Here is a 20383-nt window from a genome sequence, read left to right as displayed (position 1 = left end):
CTTTTCTAAGTCCTCATTTTAGCCGAACGTCACTCCCACTCACGCTCACGAGGTACCCACACCACTCTAGGGATTGGCTACGACAGGCCCACATCCCCTTTCTAAAACGTTCTGGGCTGGATGTATTTTGTGATTTACACTTTAAATTTTAGAAAAGTAATAAGACACATAAACCAAATGTTATGGAAACACCCAGAGGGGTCTGCAGGGCACCCAAATTAAACCTCTTACCACTTCCGTAGTAAAATAGATGAGTATTTGCAAAACAGTGGGACAAATGAACATTTTTAAAATAGTCTCACTCGGTTCACGTTTTGTTTCTGAATGAGTTTTGGTACCCAACTTTTTCTGTTTTCTGAGCTTTTGAGATTTCAGAGTTGTGGATGAAGGACCGAGGGCTGTTTGGGGGGTACCAAGGACACAAAGATGAACGACACAATTTCTGCCTTGCGGAGCCGGTGATCTGTTTCAGTCTACCGAAACAGACCATTAAAACATTTTTAAAATCAGCCTAGATTTTAACGTCTACAGTTACCAAAACTAACAATTTTAGCAGAAAGCTGTTTCTTTTGGCAGAAATGACATTCCTCACGTACGTAAGTAGCACACACAGGCATAAGGGTGAAATGTATACTGACCAGCTTGTTTTAGAAAGTAATCACTCTTCGGTGATGAAGAAGTATGTTAAAAACACATTCCACGTGGCAGCTTGCACCAGAGTAAGAAGCGAAAAGATGAGCACGATGGTCTAGGCAACTCAGGTCGGGAGAATTGTGTGATCTGTTGGGATCTTTTTTAGCTGTTTCCACAAACTTTATGGGTAAATAAACAGGCCAGTCACCACACAACAGTCTCCCAAATGGGTCTGCCACATGGGCTTCTTCTTCTTACATACTTTCATTTCTTTTCTGGTTCTGTATTTACAGCTTTTAAATTTAAATGTCTTTCATTTTAAGCCTTATCTTCTCATCTTTGTAGAAGAAAGTTGTAAAGAAATATGTTACATCAGGATTGAGTTTACCAAAAGCTTAACATTATTGAGAGCTCTTGGTTGCTGAAAGACAAGGCTCATTAAATAATCACGTTAGTGATAATGGCCTTGGCATCTACACAGCAAACCAATGAGGGAGGAAGAGGAGAGAAAACATGGCGTCCTTCAGCTCTACTTCATACTCCTAACTGACTAAGCACAGCCGAACTGGAAGAAAGGCTCTTGAAAAACATGTGACAATACTACATCACACAAGACACATTACCTCACTCGTTTGCTCAAAACTGTCCAATGGCTCTTCATCTCAGAGCCGGAGCCAAAGTCCTTGCCATGGCGTGAAGGGCCTCATGCTATGGGCTCCTGGGAACCTCTCTGACCGACTTCCTCTGTTCGCTACCCTTCAGCCACAGTGGCCTCTTTGGTCTTCCTTCCAGGTGCCACATACCTGCTTCCTTAGCCTTCACGCTTGCTGTGCTCACTGCCAGGACGCACCTCCTCCCTCCAGATAAATCCCCGGTATTTGCTGCAGCGTTTCTTTCAAGTCTGGTCAAGTGGCTTCTTCCCGGGGAGCTCTTCTCTGACCACCTTCATTGAAACTACCCCCTTCCTGAACTCCCCACCCCATTTCCTGCTGTAATTTTCTCTAGCACGTCGGCTCCATCTCCCGGATTACATTATGGGCCACTGCTTTCCCTCACTGCAGTGGAGCTCTTGCGGGCAGAGTCTGTCTACGTCTCCAGGGTCTAGAACAGTGTTGGGCGTGTGGCAGAAATGTCAGGATTATAATTACTTGTTGAAGTTGTAAGTGGCAATGAAGTGATTCATGGCTGAAACAAAGAATTTACACATTGAGCTTAGAAAATCATCTAAAAAAAAATAAGAAAGGGGGCCACCGTTTAAAAGCAAACTTTCACTTTTCCAGATTTTCAAAATTAAAAAAGGAGAGGATCTATGTCCAGAAAATTTTTTTTCAATTTAATTTCACTGCCAGAATAAGAAACTGGGTTAGCATCATGATAAAACCCTTTAATATAAAGGGGATCGGTGAGGCCCACTGACTAACCATCTGAGGGAGGAAGAGAAAACAGAAATTGTGCTGCTTGGGTACAAGATAACAGACAGCAACAAGCAAGCTCTGAGAAGGAACCGCTTTAAAAAAAAAAAAAAAAAAGACATCCACAGAGGGAAAAAGCGGGGATTAAAGAGAGAAGAAACTGGAAATGGAAAAACTGAACCTCAGAGGCAGAGAATGGTGATGTCAACATGAAGAAGAGCAGAAATAACAAAGACCAGAAGGTGCAGCTGAAGCAACAACCCGTGGTCAAGGTCACTTTAAAGTCTCTAAAGATTTAAGTTGGGAAGGGGCTTCCTATTTTTTATGACCAAGTGTAAGAAAGCAACCTTCTGACAGTGAAGGTTTCCAGAAATGAAACTAGATATACTTTAGAGAGCCATCCAAAAGGGAGCAAGCTAATTATGATGCATTTAAAGTTAATGTGCTTTGATTGATCTTCAAAAGTTTCTACGTTACAGAGGAAATAAAATCACACAGGAAGAACACCACCACTCAAAGGAAAAGGAGGCTGGCTGTGACCCGGGAGCAGAGAGAAGCCTTCAGGGTACGTGGCTGCCTCGGCGTGGAGAACGCTGAGCAGTGAGCAGCCCGGGCAGCCTGCAATGACAGTCTGAGGTTCCACGGATGATGCCTGTCGGACGGAGTCAACTCTCAAGTGTGCTGCCATTCGAAGAAGTGGATCCGGGGGTAGAACCGTTGATCAGTTGTCTTCATGATCAACAATTACAAAGTAATCACAAGAAATCGTGGGGTGAAAGATAGGGCCTTACTGGATAAATGTAACCTAGTCATGCTGGCCTGGATCTATCAGGAGGTACATACAGGGGTGAGGGTGTCCATGAAGGTGGTGTTGCGTCCCTTTGCCCAGAATCATTAATGATGCAGTGACGCGGAATGCGGTGATGCATGAAAAGAAATGTAAGGCAGGAGAAAGAGGACAAGGTCCCCAAATAGAAGAAAAAGAACCCCTAGGAATTACTTAAATATGTCCAGCAACAGGGACATCATAAAATAACCATCCAACCGTCCAATGTAATGCTATGCAACAGTAAGAAAGAAGGATGAGCTAGACCGATCTGGAATATTCTCCAAGATGTGAGCGGTATAGTGTGCTATCACTTGGATTAAAGCAAATAGTGAGATAGACACAAAAATGTATTCCTACTATGCACAGAATATCTCTGAAGGGAAGCAAAAGAAACCGGCATCGATGGTGGCCTTTGGGTTGGGGGCACGGGAAATGAAGTGGTCAGGACAGGACACGTGCTTCTTTTCCACTGAACACTCCCTGTGCCTGGCACACAGGAGGTGCCCGCAAATATCTGCTGAATGAATGCAAGGAAAATGAAGTTTCCCTTTTGAATCTGTTTTTAAAACGGGTACCTTTTGGGGACAGTCACGGTGGATAAGTGTGTGTCTGCATAAATGAGTGTGTCTAGATTACACACGGAGTGTCTTCTGTTTCGTTTTCCTTGCCTGTTTAAGGACAAGAACTGCTAACGATGAGGGAAGTAATCTAATAATCTGACAGGCCGGGCATAACTACCCCCCAAAGTTAAACACTGAGAAGTACTAGAGCTCATTACTTCCCAAGGACAATGGGAGTCCTGAGAATTGTTCTGGCAAACACTGGGCTCTTTAGGATAAAATGAAGCAATTTGCAATAAAGGTCAGTTATGCTAGAATAACTACAGGTTTTTCTTTTCTTTTCTTTTTAAAGTAGTTTGAACAATAGGAGTCCTTAGAGAAGCTGAAAATGCTGTTAACTTTTTAAAACTCTAAAACACGAGGACGGCGTGACTGTAGGAAGTCTTTCTTGGCAATGCAGCTATAACAGTGGTTTGCTCCACATGCATTTACAAGGCCTCCCCAGAAAGTGTGATCTAAAAACCCTCCCCTGTCACCTCCTGAATTATAGATCTCAAAGAACTGTGCACTAAATAATGAGAAGTAGAAATTTCCAGTGACATTCATAATTTCTGGAAATCCTGCAAAATTTCCCATAACACAGTTAAAGAGACTCACAGGACTCTCAGGCACTAAACATGGACTTTTATTAACTGAAAACATAAAAGGCTCACTCAGTAAAATTAATTTTGTACAATTATACAACGTGAAACTTAATATTAGGATTTTAAATATGGGCTGTTTTTACTACGTTAAGTGTATTAAAAATAACTATTTTGCAAAGTGACATTTACAGTTGGTGAAAAATTGATGGAACTATGGATTAAAGGAAAACACGGAGGTATGGAGTCCTTATTATGGGCTGGGATCTGTGCTAGGCCTTTTCACTGAACCCTCACACAAACGTTCCAAGTAATTATTATTGTCCCCTTTTCACAGATTAAGAAAAAATGAGACTTGAGGAAGCTAAGTAATTGCCAAAGTCCACACCATCCAGATCTGTCCCATTCTGACTTGAAGCAATGACCCTCCCCTCCTTCATCCTCCCCTCAAAGGGGCTACATAATAAACAAAGTTGTCCTAATTAACTACAAGATATAATGTTATCTCTGAATTTTAAGGAGAGGGGAAAAAAGGAAACTTGGAATAGAAATGGCTTGTTGTATCCCAAAACTTCAGTTACCATAACATGAGGACTTTCTGAAAGCCCACTCATTAGAGAGACTTCATGAAAAATTAATAGTCATTTGAAGGTTAAAGTAGATTCTTTAAAGTTGAATTTGCCCTTACTATTTACAGGACTCTCACAAGTCCAATAAGGTTGCCAGATCCTACTTGTTTGGAGAAGGTATAATGTGTGTCCTCCTCCTCCTCCAGTACCACCAAAGGACCGGTGTGCAGGCAGAGACAGCAGAGGGAAGAATGAGGGCTTGATGGTACTAAGAGCCAGCATGGAAGCCAGCTTGATCACAGGCTCACAACAAGGCCTAGACAATACTAAGTAAGACACAAGCACAAGGGCGGGTGATTCTGTAGATAACTGCAATCATCAGCTCCCTCATTTCCACTGGCAGAACCAAGGCCTGTTCTCTGGCTTCTGAGTGAAGTTTGTTCCGCTCGTCCCTTCGTTCGTTTGGGCACAGTTCCATTACCCCATGTGTTTGGGACCCCCCAGGCCTTCTGCTGAGCATGGAGTAGCAAGCGGGCAAAGAGATGAGAGTCCCTGCTCTTGAAACAGGCTCCCTGGACCTTAGCTCGGAACACAAGTGCTGTCGAAGTCTAAGCCACAAAAGAGCCAAACTTTCAGATGTTGTTTAGGTTTTAATTGTATTAAACTGAAAAACCCTATCTTTAGTTTTATTTGCTGTCATCCCTATTCTCCCCCTCACTTGGCTTTCAAATGATAAATTCCAGTTGGGGTTCAAATTGTTTCCCAAGATGGTCTCTGGTTAAAACAAATAAGGTAAAACCCTGGAGAAGTATGAGATAAAAGAAACAGCTCAGAACACAAGGGAGCTCAACTTAATTTTGTTGAAAAACCTATAAACACGTTGAGCCACTGCCTACCCTCTCCCCAAGGCACCGCCCGGCCTCTGGGGCAACACAGTCGACAGGAGTTTCTTTAGCACTGACTACAGGGCACACTGTAAAACGCGCTGGCAATAGGCACAGAGTGGTTTTGTGTCTAAGGACTTAGGATGCCAAATACCATTTCTAGTCCACTTATCTGGAGCACTATGACCTCCTAGAGTCAGTATGGCTAGGACCCAGATTTCAGGCAATCTGATACCATACAAAGAAAACAGGCACTTCCCCAATCGGGTATCTTGTGTTCGGAGTCCAGTGTTGTCTGCTCTGCTTGCACACTTCCCCGCTCTGCAAACCAAGCTCTCAGCTAACGCCTCTGCTTCCCTCCTGTAACACCCCCCGTGACAGCCAGACCCCCTCCTTGCAGCACAGGCCAGTGAGAGCTGTCCTGCCAGACAGTGAATTCACTGCCTCACTTAGGAAGAAAGGGAATGCTTGCTTTCTGAGCACCGGAGTTTCCTTACTTCCTAGCACTTATCAAATACTTCACATGCACTAGGTCATTTCATCACCACAAAAACCCGAGTTAGAAATTTCTGTTAAGGGGCGCAGTCAGTTAAGTGTCTGACTCTTGATTTCAGCTCAGGTCCTGATCTCCTGGGTCAAGAGATGAAGCTCCACATCGGGCTCTGTGCTCAGCAGGAGTCTGCTTGGATATTTTCTCCCTCTGCCCTTTCCCCGCTTGTTTGCCTGTGCGCATGCTCACTATCTCTTTCTCTTACATAAATAAAAAAATCTTTAAAAAAATTACTGCTAAGTACTTTTTCTAGATCAAGATTTCGAAGCTGGTTCAGTAATGGTGCTGGAACTCACACCTTGGCCCAGCTGACATGCTGACTGAGCTATTATGCAGGGTGATGGCCTCTATCGTGGGCGCCAGTGAAAACACGGGGTTTGGGGTTCAGACAGATGTGGTTTCAGCTCCTGGCTCTGTCTCGGGAAAGTCACTCTCTGAGCCTCACTGTCCTCATTTGAAATGGGCATAAGAACATCTTGCTGCAAAGATCACGGTCAGGATTAAATGAAAAAAGTGCCCACGAAGGTGCCAAGGTCGTGTCTACCACAGTTAGATGCTCAGCAGACATCCGGTTTTCACTTTCTCTTGACAAGAAGTATGAGGTCCTTGACAGTTATTTTTGGTGGGAAGAAAAAAATGCACAAATCTTGAATGCTAATCATATGGAAATGGTACTGAATCCTAAAACTGAGGTTTCTTTCTTGAGAGGTAAAGAAAGGAAAGGGGAAGAAATGGCTATTACTTGTGAATAATGGTCCCAATAAAACTGTAAAGCATTTTTTCTTTCACGCCACTCTCCAACCACCTCTTATGGCAGCTTGACCTTCCCCACATCTCATCTATCCTACCACCCCCTCTTCCTCCTGGCCCCCAAGTTTTCCATCCCAGTTGACAAAGTGCTAATCAGATGAACAATTACAGTGAATAGGAGTTAACATATGTGCATTTTAAAGAGCTGTTTTATGGGGACACTCTTCCCTGCTTTTGTTTATATTGAGTATAGATGCTAATCGGTGTTCTCAACCCTGGCCAGGAAGAAAGCCACTCCCCTACTAGACTTTTCAGGGGCAGGGGTGAGCCCAGGTCTCGGTGGCCCTGGGAGGGAAGGGGCCTAGAGCAGAACTGGGGATGCTGGTCACAGCTCTGCAGGACCCTGAGAGCAACAGCCATGTGATTTTGCTATTCAGGAGGGAAAATATGTGAACTCTCAAAGAGGATAGGGACAGGTCAACCGCAATTCTGAAAGCACTTTCTTGTAGATTTCAGTGTTTTGGTGAGTAAATCATTAAGAAAAAAGTTTCAAATACCTTAAGAAAAGACAGAAAGAAAAGGTGAGCACCAAAAGAGGAGCCCATAAAATTGAATAAATTAGACATGTAAATATATCAGGAAGCAAGAGGAAACATGCATTCTTTGTGGAAGAATTTAAAAGCCAATTACCTAAAATGTTAATGGCAATAAAAGGAAAACTAATACAATGGGGTTTGTTAAGTTCAAGTAACTAATTATTCTTTTTGGACCACATAATTCATGTCCCAAATGAAAAGAAAATGTGAAAAGCTTTATCATTTAAAATACATTTTAATAATCCTCCATTTCAATGAATTTCTCCTTCATTTTAATTATCAGTCCTTTTATCAGTCCTTATTTCTGGGAGGAATTTTTTATTTCAAGCGCTCTGGATGAAAAGTAGTTGAGAACTATATGAAATCTTTTAATTTTTAATACATTTAGAAAGATAAAGTTATTAATCTTTTTGGCCAAAAAAATTATAACATGCACAAGATTTTATTCATTGTTACAAAACAGTCTCTTTTGTGTCTTAACCCAAATCTAAGAATGACTGAGTAGCATGAAAATGTAACTAAAAGTTTATGATCTATGGGGGACACAAAGCAAGACAAATAGAAACTTTCGAAATGCTTTCTTAATCCCATTCTCCCATTTTTTTCTTATTGTTAATATTAACTAGAATTCTTAAGATTCAGTGGGCTCACATAGTTGAAATTCAGAAGACCTTGATAACTGAACTCCATCCAGGTAAAGACAGCACATCGCTTCATTTGATGTCCTACCCCTCCTAGCAAACACCCGTGCACACCGTCTTTCCAAGGAGATTCCAACATTTTCTGAGTCAGTGGTTTTTCAACACAATGGGTGGGCAAGGAAACATCTCCCGCAAAAGAGCTTTTATAAGCTGCATGGATGTCTCATGGCGAGAACTCTTCCACCAACAAATTAAAAACGGGCCCCTTCTTTTTAATCTTATATTTTAATATCAGTTGGAACGGCTAAGTATCTGGGATGACTAACAAGATGACAGTTGGTGAAGAAAACCTTTTCCTTAGTGGGATAAACAGAAAGATAAGGTTTCAACATGAGAATGTGCACTCAGTTGGAACAATTAAACCCAGACACATGCAGACGGCTCTTGCCTATGGTCAAAATACCATGATTATGAAACCAAAGTGGCAAAGATCACAGTATGGTTAAAAGCAAGGGACTGGAATCACAAAGATATTTTGATACTGTGATTTCAAGAGTAGATTTACTTTATAGAATGGGCATTTTTTAAGGACCATGCAAACTGCATTTTAAAAAATGAAGTAATTGTTCCACTGCTTTCTAGTACAGTTTTACGGATGTTTTGTTTTCACTTCTGATTTATCTTCAACTCACAGTGATTTATAACCCTTTTTGCTGCAAGTTTTTCTCTACCTCAGCTTTTATGTCAAATAGTTCATGATTTGTAAGTGCAAATGCATAGGACTGTGTAATCCTTTGTCGTGTGGATTATTATTCTCTAAAACTCCTGTTTGGTAAGTCCTGACTGTTAATTAATTCTTAGTCAAGACACACCCTGATTAATATAGAGAGACCACCTAGACTACTGACACACTGAAAAAAATAAATAAAGACAATGAAGCAGCAGGCACCCACTGGTACTGAGGTAACTGCATGGGCGGTCGTTACCTTTGGGAAACTGACCAGACTGCTTGTGTAGGAGTTAACCGGCAAATACAGATTCTGAGATGCAGCTGACATAATCAGATGCCGACCTGAGCTACTAGAGAGAGGAAAGGATCAGAGCCGGAAAACTGTGGGACCACTTTGGAATCCTTTCTTTGTGAATTCTGCTCGGCTTCTCCTCCATCAACACCTTTACTGTTATTTGGATGGCAATGACAAAGTCTGGTTGAAGGAACATGTACTCTCATCTACATGTTAGAAACATGTCAGAGTTAACTCTCCATCTTCACTGAAGAGATGCAGTGATTATGCAGTCCACCTGTGTTCCCTTTTTCTCAAGGCTCTGCACGTTTGCATGTGTGTGCATGTAGGTAGATGACCCCTGGTTCTGGAACTGGCCTACTGGTTGACCATCCATGGACACTGCCAGCATATGCTAGGTTCACCCCACTGCTATCTTTGTACAGTACCTATCCCATCTGGTCCCACACTGTGCTCTACACTCCCACTGCTTGCTGCCTAGTGTTGAGAAATCCAACCAATGTGAGCACTAGACAACATTACGAATTTAAAGTTCCCAGAGCCGAACTGCAGACCTATTCCACAATCTGTCTTTTATCCCTAAGAGGCTCCCTTCTGTTCCTCACTGAGACTAGCTCAGGTTTCTGAACTTTCTGAGGCACTCTCCCTCTCCCCCAACCCTACCTTATCCCTGTGTCTCTCTTTCTCTCTTGCCAATGATTTTTGGCATTGACCTTGCAATGGACGTAATGTTTGTATTCCCCCCAAATTCGTATGTTGAAATCCTAATGCCCCAGCATAATGGTATTAAAAGGTGGGGCCACTGGGAAATAATTAGGTCATGAGGGTGGAGCCCTTATGAATAGCATTAATGTCTTCATAAAAGGGACCCCACAGAACTCTTTGCCTTCTTTCTGCCACATGAGAATACAATAAAAAGATAGCAGTTTGTAACCCAGAAGAGGGCTCTGAAGGGGAGCAGAATACATGACACCAAATATGTTACTTTGACATGTGGATTATTTTGAGCTGAAGGCAATCCAGACCCAGAAGACTCAAGATAAACTTTTACCTCTTCCTAACTACCTAAAAGAATTTTGCTAGGGAGCCTGGCTCGGAGAGAGGGCTATTACCAGAGATAACTTTTAACCGAATGCCCTATCTGTATGACAGGGCAAACATCTAATTACTAAACATCTGCTCTTCTTATCATCCTATGAATTACCCTCCTCCTCTTTGGAGCCCCAGGCCCCTATCCCATTTCTTAGCTCAGGATGGCCTATAAACCTCAATTGCCCAACTTGTCTTTGGGTCACACTGTCTTTGTGGGGCCTCCATTTAGACATAATTAAATTTGTTTTTCTCCTGTCCTATGTTAATTTTATTATTAGGTCAGCCAAAGAACCAAAAAGGGTAGAGAGAAAATTTTTCCTCCCCAACAGCTGTCACCAGAATCTGACCATGTTGGCACCCCGATCTTATACTTTCAGTCTCCTGAATTGTGAGAAATAAATTTCTGTTGTTTTTAGCCACTTATTCTATGGTACTTTGTTACAGTGGCCTGGAGTGACTAAGACCTTGTGGACAAAAGAGAAGTTATTAAGTAGAAAATCATTTACTATTCCTTCTTTCTATTCCTAAAATCTAGTATGTAATTAAATTACATAAATAAATTTACCTATTCTGGGATGACGGGAAAGGAGGAAGAAGCACTGTTACTCTAAATATACAATTCATCTACCTCAAGTCCTGAGACACTAAAATGTGAAAAAATGTGCATTTTAGAGTAAGGAAATGGGAGTATTTCCAACCCTGTTCTGCACCCCATGTTTCTCTCCAGGCCCCTCATGCTGCCTCAGAGATCCTCTACTACCAGTGAGCTCCCAGCCTTCCCTAACCATCCTATCTAAAAGTACCTGTTCAGCCCCATGCGATCTCCTGCTGTTTCTTTCTCTGCTTTAACTGTCCTTCATTATAATATTATATTAGCTGTCTCCTCCTGCTAGAATATAAGCTCCAAGCAAGAGAAGCTTATTTTGTTCGCTGCCAAGACCTCAGTACCCAGATCAGTATTTGATACACAGCCATCGCACAGTATGTTATTCACTAAATGAGTGAACTATTGATGTTCAACTATATTGTCTTGCTTTCTCCTTTGCTTTTGCTGAACACAAAAATATAAAATCCAAAACACCAGTAAAGAGTATTTGGGCTCTATCTCCTCTTCAAGCTACTGCCCTATCTCTTTTCTTCATGAGAAAATTTAATAGTAGTTAGTGTATACGGTCTCTGTCTACTCATCAACTTGTATTCATCCCTCAATCCCTTATACCCTTAAAATCCATTGTGTAGTACTAAAATGTCCTCCTGTCGGAGTCAGATTGGGTGCTTAAACTATATCTCACTTAATCCTCCACCAACTCTCAATATTAACATCTCCAGTCTACAGACACGGAAACTGAGTATTTCTTGTAAGGGCACAAGGCTGGTGAGAGTTAGATAGGAACCCAGGTCTGTCTGGCACCAAAGCTGTTCCCCTTACATTCCAACACACTGAACTTATTACTAAATGTTTTGCAATTTATCTGTTCAGATGTCAGTCTCCTCCAGTGGCTGGTGAGTGCCACATAATGGGAATCCATAGTATCGTTGCTGGAGAGGCAGTTAATACACAGAGTGATTCCCTTCAGTGTCCTGGCCACTCTTGCCTGGGTGGCCTTCTTTTACAGAGCTTCTGGTGAGCAAATCAGGCTCACACCAAAATGTGACTTCTTTAAAGCAACAATTACACAATTAATTTAATGACACATCCAAGTACTGATTTAAAGTAGTTTTTTATCATGAGCAAAAATGAAGAAAAAAGGTCATTACCAAGGTCTTTTATAATTTTAGAAATAACATAGATTTTCTAAACCTATACCACTTGCTTTTGAACCTGAAGTCATTGAAGAACACTGGAACTGAATGAAAAAGTCCAAAAATGTTGAAAGAATTTCTGAATTCCTCATGTGGCAAGTCCTGCCCCTTTAATAAACTTGATCAAACATCAGTGCTGTGGCCTAGGGTTTGGATCTGGGGGATTTTCGTTTTTTGGTTGGGGGCGGGGAGAGGGAGTTTCTCAGGGAAAAGCAAACAAATTACATCACATATAAGAAGGAGGGCAGAGGTCTGGCTTTGGTTCTTCCTTTTGCTACGGGAATGGGTCTGAGCAAGATAATAATCCTTATTGGCCTTCAGTTGCTTCCTTTAACAAGAAAGGATTACAGTGGATCATCACTTCTCAAAGTGTGGTCTGCCAACCCTGGGAAGGGTCCCAACACTGTCTTCTCATACTAATAACAAGATGCCATTAGCCTTTTCCAATGTGTTGGCCTTTGCGTCTGTTGCACTGATGGGACAAAAGGGAGAACTGGTAAAACTGCTCCTTAGCACCTTAGACTGAATTCAGGCAATGACCGCAAACTGTCCACACAGCCATATTCTTTACCAACACATCCTCTCAGTACAACAACACAGAAGCAGTATGAAATTTTAGTTTTATAAAAACCATGATCCTTACATGCCTTTTTAAAATTCTGTGTGATGAGATGGTTCATACTCATAGAACCTCTGCTGCATACCGAAGGACGACTTGAGGAAAAGCACTTGTGCCACGGAGTTGCGATGGTAAACTAGCAGCTTTTGTCCTGGAACACCACTTCTACTTGAAACTACATCTGACAGACACATGTTGAAAGAGCATGGTCAAACTTAGGTATTTGGCAGACATTTCCTCAAAAGTGAACGAACAGAGCTTGTCACTACAAGAAAAAACATCTGATGGTAACTGTTGCCAGTGATAAAAATCATTCTTAAAAGCAGCAGAAGTTTGGAAAACATGAATTCATCACTGGGAGCTTGAAGCTTCCCAATACTCGATGATTTTTGAGATGAGACTAGTGGTTACATTAACAAAGAGGATCTTTCAAATACTGAATAAAATGATGTATAGAAGATCTGCAAACTCAATGAGTTACCAATACCTGAGGCTATACGGATGGGTAAAAGACTCACTCAAGTGTAAGACAAACCAAAAAGTAGCAGAATACAAGAAGCACCTTGACATGGTTTCAAATTTCTCATCACAACTGAACTTTAAGAAGTGACCTGACTCATTTTAAAGTCAGTTACAGTTTTCAGACACATTTTGGTGTTATATTGAAAAAAAAAATAGACACAATTATCTGAAAAGGCTACTATACTCCCTCTGTTTCCAGTTACTGTAAAGCTGGATTTTGTACAAACACCCCAACATAAATGACATATCGCAACATACTGAATGTAAGGCCAGATATGAGACTCCGACATTTTTCATGAACCCAGACTTTTAACATATTTGCAAAAAACAAAAGTCAATGCCAGTCTTCTCACTAATTGTTTCTAATTACATAAATAGGTTATTTATATTAAGCTGTAATGAGCTTGTTATTTTAAAATGAATTCACAAATATACGTATATTTTCAGTTTATAATCTCAAATATGATAAATACCAATGCATATAACAGACATAAACAAATGTTCTTAGAGTCCTCAGATTTTTAGGCGTATAAAGGGGTCCTCAAACTAAAAAGTTCGAGAACTGCTGAACTAGATAAAATCTAATGTCCCAGCTCTTTTGAGATTCTATGATCTTTTTTTGTTGAGTATGTGAATGAGAACAGAAGATAAAATCTAGAAATGTCTTGCTATTGGTTGATAAGTTTTTGTTTCCTTCACTGTTGTTTCCTGTAAGAATATAATATGGCAGATCCATAGGACAGAGTTTTGAAAATAAAGCCTTTAAAGGTAATTTATCCTAATAAAAATATTAATTATAATTTAAATGTCAGTAGTTGGAAATGTTAAAATGAAGATTCAATAATAAAATGCTTGATAAAAATATAAAGGTGTAATGCTTCAGAAATTTATTTTACTTAGTTTGAATTTATATTCATGGTATATCTCATAAATTATATTTAAACTAATGTATTTTCCCCCAGTTTTAAGAAATGTCATCACAAGATTCTCTTGGTAGTATATAATCTTTTAAAACACCGTTTTTAAAGAACTTGTAACAAAACCACTCAAAATCTTTTAAAATTTTATCAAAACCAAACTAACACATTTTTGTTTCTAGTATAAGTTAGATGCTGGAATTTCTGTAAATATCTTTACAATTTTGGTGCCAATTAATTTACAGATGGACAGTATGTTTATTCCATTAAAGCATTACAAGACTTATGCATTTCTGTTCTTATTAGTATTAGACTTTTACAAACATGAAATGCCTAGCCTACATTTCTGGCTTGCATAGCATCCTAAATACCTCTGTCAAACTTCTTTGCTTTTATCCCAGCTCAACTCATCATACCAACCATCTGCATAAATAAAGATGTAAGCATCTGTTATATGGCAAATGGTCTCAGGGGCAGATGTTTCCATCCTTGTGTTCATGTCACTGGGGCTGGATACATTATTTGAACAGATGTACACAATCTGAAAGTGTTGTGTCCCTCAGTGAAATGTCTCCAACTGCTTTCTATCAAAGAACATAAATGCTATTTGCACCTGCATTTATGTTAATAATATAAAGGCAGCGGGGGTTCTGACAAAGTGGAATGTGATGCTATGAAATATATTTGCATGGTTAATTGGAGCTTCTGAGAGACTCTGCTGCCAAATGGCCACACTGACATTGATACATGCCCAAGCGGACTCTCTGATTAGTGGCCTGCTTTTTAAGCAGTGGAAATATGGCTATTTCAAACAACAAAGATACTCATAATCTAAATTTACTAATAAGAATATTCTAAACCCTAGCACTTTATCTCAAAAATAGGAAAAATAACTTCCAGTATAAGGTCGACCTGATAAGCCTGAGGCCACCCAGGTCATTTCCATTTTGTTCTACGAGGAAATTTCTATAGGTATGTGTGTTTTCCATTTGTACTTCTGTCAACAGCATAACATGCTAATAATCCATAGTAGTATTCTGCAGAGGTTATTACACTGGAAAGTTCCAATTTCCAACATTAAGTAAGTTAACCAAAACCAGCTTGAAAATGTCAATTTGTACTTGGTCTACAACATAAAATGGTACCAAAAGTCCAAGAACAGCATTTACACCACTAGTTAAGATCAAAATGTTTCCATACGAATGCCACATATTTGGAAACATAATATTTTGGTAATACTTAGGGAATGCCTCCCCCCCACGCCCGCCAATAATGAGGTCACAAAGTCATGTTAACCACTAAACGCAAAGCATCAGATTATAGTGGTTCTCCTTGCTACTGTGCATTAAATGTGAGGGCTGAAGAGCTAAGAATTAGCATTAGTAGTTGTACTCACAGCTTTACGGAGCTAAGAACTTGTGGTCTCTTTCAAATAATATATTTATTACTTTATTTTTCTTTTTTTAAGATTTTATTTATTTGAGAGAGAGAGAGCACGAGTGTAGGGAAGGGACAGAGGGAGAGGGAGAAGCAGACTCTCCACTGAACAGGGAGCCAGATGCAAGGCTCCATTCCCGGGACCCTGAGATCATGACCTGAGCTGAACGCAGACACTTAACCGACTGAGTCATCCAGGCGCCCTACATTTATTACTTTATTAACTTGACACCGATAATATCAACTTTGCACAAAATTATTATACCTGAGTTAAATGTTACCCAAAGTAACTTATTCTGTAAATTATTCTGAGATTTACATTGTGCTTTAAAAGAATTTACAAGGTACATTTGTATACAGTTGATCCTCATTGTTTCCAGATTCCCTAGGTACAAATTCGCCTGCTTGCTAAAATTTCTTTGCAGTCCCCAAATCCATACTGGTGACACTTGCATGGTCCTCTGTGGACACGCACAAACGAAACACGTGAGTCACTCCATGTGCACACCCTCAGCAGTGGCTGATGTTCTGTCTTCCTTCAGCTCTTCTATTACAAACAAGTGTCATTTTCGTGCTCTATTTAGTGTCACATTTGTCTTCTTTTTTTCCTTTTTGGTTGGTGATCTCACTGTTTAAAATAGCCCTCAAGCACAGGGCTGCTATGCTGTCCAGTGTTCCTAAGTGTGAGAAGACACTGATGTGCCTTGTAGAAAAAATACATGTGTTAGATCAGCTTTGTTTAGGCATGAGTGATCATGTTGTGTCTGTGGGTTCAGGGTTAAGGACTCCACATAAAACTAGGTTCTGTACTGATAGCTGATGAAAATGTTGTGTTGTGACCAGAGGCTCACAGGAACCTATATATGAGAAGTCACTACATGCCAAAGTGCTTGAAAGCCGGCCAGAGACAAAAAAAAAAAAAAAAAAAAAAAAAAAAAAAAAAATCAAGAAGTTTATAAAGAACCTGATACTAGGAGCAAAATAAGAATTTTTTGGTAAATTTAGAAAAAAAAAAAGAATATTCACTACTTTCCCCAAGTGTCCCGTGAGTTCTAACATGCTATACTCACGAATACTAAAATGTTTATGTCTGGATGTATACTATGTAAAAAATATATACTATATTTTTAAGTCTTAATATTTTTAGGCTGTACCATAATTATTGTAAAAGCATTTTATTAAATCAGCAAATCCAGGTGTGTTTTTTTTCCCCCAGATCCAAATCTGAATTCACATGATACGCAGTAACGGCCACGACTGCACAGTTAACCACTGTACAGGTTTTGGAAATGAGTCGGGGTTGACAGCGCATATTTAGCTAACTGCAGTGGTTCCAAAGGGGGTCATTAAGACCCTCTTGCCTCAAAGCATCTGCTGTGTTCTCACCCCCATTTATTACTACTCTCATTGACTAAAAATAGCCCTTACAATTTGAAAACTATCTTTGAGCAATACAAATGTTATGACAGAGCTGAGAAGAACATTAGAAGACCCGGGTAAGAAGACCTTTCTACTTGCGGCACCCTTGCCTCGTCAATGGCAAAACTGAATTGTGAAGCCAGCAGAGGACAAAGAATTTGGAATGACTCCAGTGAAACAGACTCTCCCTGGGCTTAAATGAAAACTCTTTCCTGTCCAATGAACAGTAGGATTTGTTTTAACCAACTACGTGGAGACTGACAATTCATCCTGCCTTCTCCAGGGTGCAAACGTTGATCCTTCATCGGCATCACCACAGTGAACTTTCTAGCACACGGAAAACATAAGCTGTCCCCGTCAGAGAACCATGTGGCAGAGCTGCTCATTTGTATGTTTCCTTATCTGGCAAGTAAGTAAATTCATGTGCATTTTCAATCACTGTGGTGATTTTGTCTGTCCTTCAACAAATTTAAAGTAGAAGTTACAACAGCTGTAGTTGGCCTTATCCTGTTGTTGTCATGCTTTTTTTTTTTTTCCCCAAAAACGTGGTTTATTACTTGCTACGATTTGCTATTTTCCAACACAAAATGCCTGACCGTTATATTTCTATAATCTTGTCATTTGAAAATATCAAACAAAAAACCAGAAAGTTATGGGAAAACCATAAATCCTATCCCCAAATCCTAAATGCATGAGAAGGCAGAAAATTGTAATGAAGTAAGTCTAATGAACTTCTGGGGATTCGATAAGTAATTCTTTCACACAGAGAGGAATAATGATGACACTAATTATAATGGAAAGCTTTTAATATACTACAAATTACCATTAGAGTGATACTATGATATTAAATCTCTTTATCCAAAATTAGAAAACATTTATATAGAAGGCACCAGAATTTCTAATTAGCTTCCTCCAGTTCTTTCCCAGCGTTAAATCCATATCCCTTGACCCCTAAATTCCACTTGGTTGTCTTCTATAATGTGTTAATGTCCTGAACAAATATCATCTCCTCTGGTGTGTTTCCCTCCCAAAACATCAGCCTGTGGCCTAACCAACTGTCCCTTCACCAGGTTCGCAAAGGACGTCATACTCACTTCTAATACAGCATTTGTCATGCGTTCTTCTAGTTAATTCATACATGTCTGCTCTTCTAATAGGATTTTGTGTTTTGTAAAAGCACAGGCTGTGTCTGATTTATCTTTGGATCCCTCAGATCTTTAGATCTGACTGGTTAACTATTATATTGGTGATCATTAAATCTGCTCCCACCATGGAAATTTTGTTAGGAGATACTATGTGATACACTGGATTTTCTTAAGCCCCACAACTCTGTTGGTAATATCCTACCTGAATTTCATACATTAATATCTAGAATATATGTGCATGTGTGTTTACAAGTCTGAAATTTGTAAGTGTCATAATTTATAGATAGCCAGCAATGATGTGGTAAATAAATTACTCAGCATTTAATTAACAAATGACATGTGCCCAGCACACTTCTCATGTCATATAACTGATTACATTTAATGACAGAAATATAAATTAGTATGTTTGCTCAGAGAAAAACAGGGGAATGATCTAAAAATAGAACTAGAAATATTCTTTATAGATTTACAGTGTGACACGGGGGACAAATAGTGAGTTTTGGATTTTGATAGATCTGGGTTCATATCTTGGCTCAGTCACTTCCCTGACTGGTGATCTTGGTAAAAGTAACCAATCTCCCTGGACCTTTCAAATAAAGACTGTATCTCACTTATGGTGAGGACTAAAGAAAACAAAGACTGTAAAGTTGTGGGCAGAGTGACTACCACAGTGGAGGCACCTGATTAATTGAGTTCTTTTACTTATTGTATCTTTCTCTGTTAAACTGTGGGCTTGGGGCTCAAGAATTCCTGGTCCCAAAAAGGCAGACAAAGTTTTTCCTAGAGCTACTGAACTCCTACCTAGGCTTGCAGGCGTTATTTTCTGGCCAAGCCCAGGGGGGTAACTAAGCTTATGCAACAGCGCCAGAGGTAGACATGAAAACGAAACAGAGTAAGCTTTCATGAGAAACAAAGGAGGCAGGAGGTGTGAGAGGTGACAGGAATGACTCCCCATATCAGCCGGAAACCAACCAGCTCAGTGCTTCATTACACAAAGATGTATAACCTTTTAGAGATGGAGAAGAATATCTAGTAATCCGGGCTTTACTAATGGGGAAACCGAGGCTTACGAGCAAAATAAACAGCCGGCTGGCAGTAGATGTGGGGAAGGAGGCCAGCTTTCCTGACATTCAGTCCCGTGCTCTTCCTTCTAAGCAGTCACACGTCTAGCTCAGATGAACAAGGTGATACCAGCTAGGACACTAAGTTTCCAAACTCTTGATCAGCTACCTACTACGGCAAAAATCTGCCAAAGGATACACACCAGAAAACACTGAGAGAAAACGCACACTTTTTACTTCTAGTTAGGGTTGCTCTCGTCCTTTCTTGCCCTTGTGCTCAGCGCTGGATCTTGTGTGAATCTCAAGGACTCTTACTCTCTCTTGGCCAAATGTGTGGACCAGAAGTAAGCCAGAGGTCCTCTCTGTGTTTACTTCGCTTGCAATCCCATGGATCATGTTTGGTCTTTTTTTAAGGCCAGTAGGCACCTGAAGCAGGAGGCAGCCACACTCATCTCATTATATCAGCCTCCTCAGATGGAGGGAGCCCAGATATTAATAACAACCATTAAGAGTATAGCCACTATCATCTTATAGTACCTAGTATACAAGTAGGAATATGCTGGGTGATTCACGTGTATTATCTCCTTTCATCCCCACATGACGGTAGTACTTACTATGTTCATTTTATAGATTTATAGATGAGAAAGCTGAGTCAAGTGATGTGCCTAAGATATGCACTTCAGTGGTAGAACTGAGTGTAAGACCTAGACTCCATGCTCTTAACAGTTACGACGCTGCCTTTCCTTTTGGTAGAGAGATCAAAGAGTGTTTGCTTTGGTTAGGGTTCTTTGTGGCAAATTCCTTCCATTCACTAAAAGTTATGTCTTCCATGAAGGAAGCCCAATTTTGCATCATTAAAGATGTTATTTTTTTCACATACGTATCAAAACTTCTTTTGTGTAGAAGAGAATATGTAGGGGCAGGTGAAAGACTTGAATTCTTCCTAAAGGTCAGAGTTTGCTTTTGACAGTGAAGGAAATTTACTTACTCTTTATTCAGAAAAGACTCTATCTCCACCTATAAACTGCTTTTCTGAAACCTCTAGGAGTTCCTGTTAAAAAACCTTGACTTTCTTTATAAATCATGTGGAGTTGGGGAATGGTTTTTCCTGTTTCTTTTTAAATGACTGTGGGAAGAAACAAGTCAAAGAAATGTATTACTGAATATCCCCTCTCTCTACATGTGTATTGTGTGTGTGCGTGTGTGTAAGAATATGTATATGTATATATATATAATTACATATATATGTATATTACATATATATGTATATAGTCTGCT

General features: G+C 40.1%; 1 protein-coding gene across 7 annotated transcripts in view; it reads right to left on the bottom strand.

Annotated features, from left to right (window-relative positions):
• Positions 1–20383, bottom strand: part of ZNF438 (zinc finger protein 438) — a 173067-nt gene that overhangs the window by 5080 nt on the left and 147604 nt on the right. The window contains exon 1 of one of the 7 annotated variants that reach the window (XM_040645286.1): positions 1257–2231. The exons of the other annotated variants lie outside the window; for them this stretch is intronic. The gene's annotated coding sequence lies outside the window, so the exon portion shown is untranslated. Of the gene's footprint in view, positions 1–1256; positions 2232–20383 lie in introns of those variants that run through there. 7 annotated transcript variants of the gene reach the window in all.

Source organism: Ursus maritimus, unplaced genomic scaffold (assembly GCF_017311325.1).
Source record: "Ursus maritimus isolate PB19 unplaced genomic scaffold, ASM1731132v1 scaffold_31, whole genome shotgun sequence".
NCBI lineage: Eukaryota > Metazoa > Chordata > Mammalia > Carnivora > Ursidae > Ursus > Ursus maritimus.
Note: the sequence above shows the minus strand (reverse complement) of the source record. Positions and strands in the feature narration are given on the sequence as shown.